This window comes from Atta colombica, unplaced genomic scaffold, assembly GCF_001594045.1.
Source record: "Atta colombica isolate Treedump-2 unplaced genomic scaffold, Acol1.0 scaffold38, whole genome shotgun sequence".
Lineage (NCBI taxonomy): Eukaryota > Metazoa > Arthropoda > Insecta > Hymenoptera > Formicidae > Atta > Atta colombica.
The window spans coordinates 330,436-336,606 of NW_017259490.1; positions in this window are offsets into that span (position 1 = coordinate 330,436).

Sequence of the window (6,171 nt, forward strand, 5' to 3'; positions counted from 1 at the left end):
TAGAGAAGGAAATTTCATTTTCTTGTGATTTACTATTTTTTTCCGTCACAATTTTACTTTCTATCCGACAACTGCTGTTATCCTTTTTTTTTTCTCTTTTTCTTTTTCGATCATTTCGTACCAACTATTACACGTTGTATACAGTGCCAATCGCTTCGTTTCCCATGACAAATCGCGAATTTCATAATTCCAATAAAGTTGCGCTATTTTTTGATGCGTTAATTTGCGCTGTTTATCAAGAAGTCAGCATAAATGAAAGCTTTGCTTTCATCACGCGAGCATATTTGAATAATTTAAAGACATGGAATAACATGATTTTAGTTATTATTTAAATGTCAGATGTTGACATTACATGTTTTACCATTATTTACCATTTATAAAAGTTTCTACTTTGTTTTTCATATTTGACATCTCCAATTAGGTAACAAATATTATGAAAACACTTTTAATACACAAATCGATCCTATGTCATAACAAAATACTTTGTCAGGTAATTATGTAAAATAAAAGGACCTTTCTCTAATTTCGACATTTTTTGGCTGTAATCTTGATAAAAATCTTTGTTATGACTTAGATAGATAGATAAGTAGATAGATAAATAGATAGATAGATAGATAGATAAAACCATTGTTGCTCTAAGAAGAATCTTTTAAGAACAGAGTAAAAAATATAGAGTATAAAATAATATAAGATAAATACAATTAATTACATATGATAAAATAAAATAAGAAAATATAAAAACAGAGATATCATCCCCTTACTTAAAAAAAAAAACATAATTTAAAAGATTATAATCTCGGGAAAAACTATTTTTGAACTTGACAGAAAATTATTGACTAATTAAATAATGTTGATAAAAAAAAAAAATATTTTTAACATTGTCAAATGTCATTTTATCATTTTCATTTCACAACTCTTTAAAAAACTCTTTTTAAGTTGTTAATTTTGACAATTTTTTATGAAGTTAAGTTAGTTCTCTTTTGATAAGATAATATTTATTTAACTCATTCATGGTAAGAACATTTTTGTGTCACTTTTTAAGTGAGGGAGTGATATATTAAGATTTATAAATACAATCTGTGTGACAAAAAATGCAAGATGTGTCTTTTGTTACTAAAAAAAATCTTTATTAATGCAGTTTTGTTTCCTGTAAATTAATAAAAGATTCCCTCTATACGTTTGAATCGACTACGATATTCATGAATACAGATGTTCTGTATGCATTTATAAAATAAAGATATCATTGCTTTTTGTAGCACTACAAAGACCCGACCGACCCGACCGGTACGATTCTCATTCAGAGAATATCCCTGACTATCACGCGGCGCTGAAGACCAATTAGAAAGAAAAGTAAGCGAAACAGGTCGTTTCAGCGTCTATTAGGTACAAGGAGACACTCGACGCACATCGTTACATTATCCGCCATTATCGCAAGTAATTATTACAGTTATATCATTACGTTATCGGTTCGCAGCAAAGCACGTCTTTTCTTTTTATATTTCGTTTTTTAATTCAGTTCTTTTTAAATTCACAAAGGAATGTTAGATAACAAATCTGACATTAAAAAATAAGTTTAGAACTTAGAATTGACGCGAATTTCTGTGACATTTACGTAATCCTAGTTAAAGAAAAAAAACGAAGGGAATAATGTCTTTCGCCAAAAGGAAGAGAATGCCTTATATAAACCACGAGAGAACTTCGCTCCTCTTACATTATAATCGCGCCGCCAACGAGCACTCCGCTTCCGTTAACTTTTTAACTAGTTGCAAATTAAAATTTAACTCTAGTGTATCCACTCTCGCCTCTTACTCACCGCTATTCGGCAGTTTCTGGCACCATAACTTGGTAAAGCACTTCTCGATTGTTCGGGGTGATCGGGAAAACGCGAGAGACGAAAAACTCTTAAGTTATTTAAATATTTCCTTCAATAATAATTATAATACATTTGCTTAAAATCTCGCGTTCAATAAAAAAAGTATTACGATTTTAATGATTTAATCGCGATTCTTTTTTTTTTTGTCACATAGAATCGTGTTCCAATTACGTACGATATTAGAAAAAGAAACGAATTTATTGTTATATTTAATATACTTAAAGCATTTCAATTTTATATACATATTCATTATGGAAATGTATTAAACATATATCATTGTGAAAAGGCGTTACACATTAATTGTAGCTTTAATTTCAAAATTTTTATAGAGGATTTTCAAAATTTAATCTTAATCCGATATAATCCTATTACTGCTTTAAGAAAATTAGTTTGTATGTCTTTCCTTAACTTTCCTTTATGTTTTAGCAAAATTTCCTCATGCAAAAACGACGCTACAAACATTGCAGATACAGGCCTATTTAATTTATCAAATTCCACGCATAAGAAACAAATGCTTTTCTTTTATGTCGCGCATAAATATAAGAGTTTATGAAATTTTCCACCGGTAGAGAAACGCGCGCATTGCTTCACGGACAGTAAAAACGTCGGGAGGTCGAGATTGCATTTTTTCAGTTTCAGGGACGATGTAGCAGAGAGAAGACAGGCTTTCTCTCGGGACGGAGATATTTTTATAATACGCCGCATTCCAAGGTCGCGGCTAATCCCACTGAGGGAATTCGTCAACGAAGACGAGATGACGGCTTAGAGGTTTCACGAATGTCCGAGGGGCTTTAAATTAAACGAGTTTCACCTGACAAAGTATCTTCGGAATTTTTATTCGCTGCAATCTCTAGTACAAAAACTTGGCAAGTAGAATATATTACGTGTAGCGTTTCCTTAAAGAATTAAACGACATTCTATCAGAAGTTACGCGAAGAATTATTTACAAACTCTCAATCTTTCTATCAATAATATATTATTATTTTTTAAATAAACACTATCATTTATAAGTTTCAGAATACATGGTTTTCTGAAATATTACAAAAAGTTAAATTTAAAGTCTTTAAAAATTTTGCAAAAAGTTTATATGAGTCGAGAACATTATAATAAATATTTTTTTTTTTTTTCTGTAAAGTCTTTAATTTCATAGTTGAAAAACATTTTGTTATAAAATTTTATACAAGGAATTCGATATTATTGCGAAAACTCCTCGCATCAATTAAAAAAAAAAACATTTTAAAGTTTAGAAGACTTGCTTTAACATACTTTTTTATTAATTTTATCCGATAATATTTCATCAGGCTACAATTTTTCAAAGTAAAATAAAAGTATTGAAACAATACTGATTTTCAATTTTATGTATTTTAAAAACAAAAAAATATTGTAGAAAATAAAAAATAAAAATAAATTTACAATTCTACTCTATTTCGTTTCTTCTTAAAATGCATTTTATAATATTTGTTTCTCTACAATTCTTTTCACCGTTAGAGTTATACTTAATTTTTTATAGATGCGAAAAAATCGCAAATCACTCCCAAATTTATAAACGTTGTGCGTTTAATAATAACAGTTAAAAAAATGCAAAATGCACCGTAAAAAAAATTTACCCACTGCAAATTTTCCGAATATTAAAACTAAATCATTTCGTCTACGTAAAATGCGTAATTTTACGCGACAACTATATAATAAAATTTCGCATGTCGACAACTTTGCATATCTATGATTACAATTATTCCATTTTCGCGATGATGATGAAGTCTTATTGCCATCGCAGAATGCGCATAAATTCGACAAGAAAAATCGTACGGCTCTCTCTTTTTTCTTCGCTACCGAGACTTTGCGGTAACAGAAATATACATAAACTGCGCGAGATACATTATGATAAATAATGCATAAATATACATAAGTATCAGAAGCGGCAGAAAAGTTCGAAACCTTTACAAGAAATCTTATAAAGACTTTTACGAGAAAAGTTCCGTTGCGTTCTCGCGATATTGGAAGATAGACGCGCGCGCAGGACGTTCAAACACACACACACACACACACACACACACACACACACATAAAGACGCACACGGGCGCGAAAATCTACTGTATACTGACGTATACAATGTGTAAAAACGAGGAATGTCGCTTGTGATCAATGCACAAGCGCATTTACATGACAATGTAAAATCGACGTAGGTAGCTTAATTTCGTACAGTCGGAGAATTTCGCTGCGTCGATACTCTTCATAATTCGGCTGAATTATTCATCGGCTGCTTTAATCTGTGTCCCGGATTTTAATAATGAACATGGCAGTTGTACGATGCGAGAGGTATTCCCAACGCATTAATGAAGCGCGGATTATATTTGACAAATGAAACGAGCGCCACTTACCTCGATATAATGTATGAATCGAGGATTCTGCGAGATATCATTTTCATTCACAGACAATTTGATCTGCTTATGAATCATCCGATGAAAGATCTTATAGAGATTGAATGTAAATTTATTTTTTTTTATTAGATTACAAAAATTCACTATAAAAATATTATTAAGCTCCAAGACTTACTTTGACCGAATATGATCTAATTTGTCCATTTAATAAAATTTTATTATTATCAGAAAGAAAATATAGAAACCATCTAAAAAATATGCATGATTTGAAAATGATAAAAGATTATAAAACAATAAAAATAATAAGTTAATAGAAAAAATATAAAAAATTATATAAATAGTATGTAAAAATTAGACAATTTATAATGAAAATATATAAAGAAAATCGGTAAAATAGGACAATAGGAGTTAGATGCGGTAATTATTGCGCAAAATAAACAATGTGGATACAACACAAAAGTCTTTATTAAATAACCCGTTTACATGTTTCGGCTCATTTTTGAGTCATCTTCAGAGACAAATTAATTTTATAATTACAATATCTACAAACTAATTCATTCCAATGAGTCACCTCCACATACTTACGGAAACTTTAATTGAAAAATGATTCTAATGATAATCCAAAATTATGTTCAAATTTTATAGGACAAAATTATTAAAAAAAAAAATCGAATGAATTTTTATATTACAAGAAGGAAAGAAACTCACAGCAATGAGGATTCACCATGTCGAAAACAATTATGTTCTATTAATTTAGTCAACATTTAATTTTTGATTCATCAGCAAAAGTGTGTCAAAATTGTTTAAATCAATAAAATAACTTTTAAATTTAGTTGTAATTAAGGAGCGTTTCAGTGGAAAAACAATTTAATATCGATTGTAATCTGAAAGGAAATCAAATATCAAGTCAAAAGTTTCAAATAAAATGATCTGACAATGAAAGGACGACACTGTCTAACTGGTAATTTAACAATTTTGACATTTATATCCACATTGTTTATTTTATATTTAATTACTGCGCCTAACTTCTATTGTCCTATTTTACCTATTTTCTTTGTGATTAGTAAGGAATCTTTACGAATTAATTTATATTTGAAAGTATATAAAGTTGTATCTTTTATAAAAATTAGTACTTTTGTCTCTAATTGTGTAACTATATCATTATATTAAAATTATATAATAACAGAGAGTAGTTATTTTATAATTTTTATATAAATAAACAAAAAAACCCTTACTAATTATATAGAAAATCCAGGTGAAATGAGTTTTCATTTATAATGTAGCTTATAATATAATAAACAAAAGATAAAGCTCGATAATGAATAGTTTTTAAATTATGATAGCTATCAAACATGTTTTATGAGCACAATTTTTCACCCTACAGTTTAAAAATTATTGATTATTGAAGAAAGAATTAAACTCTTTTACATTATTGAAAAAATTAAGAATTATAAATTAAAAAAGAATTAAACTCTTTTACATCAAGTAATAATTAAAAGAATTTTGAAACAGTCCGTAAATTATCAAGTTTATAAAAGTTGATAGTAATTTTATTTTAATATCATTGGGTGTAATTTTCTGTTTACTAATGTCTCACACGAGATTTCATTAAAAAAATATTGAAGCTATTGTTAATATTCTTTTGGATAAAGATTACTCTTAGCATTCTCTTTTAAATAATAATTATCCTTTGTAACTCATATTTGACACAATCAATTAGAGGCTTTTTCTTTTTTCCAAAAAGAGTGCTGAGCATTCAAGTAACAATGTACATCCTTGCAATTAATCCCTGGATTTAATAAAAGACATATAGTTCTTACGACAAAATAAGTTACGCTCCGTAAACTGCATATGACTCTTAAAATTCTCTCTCTCTCTCTCTCTCTCTCTCTCTCTCTCTCTCTCTCTCTCTCTCTCTC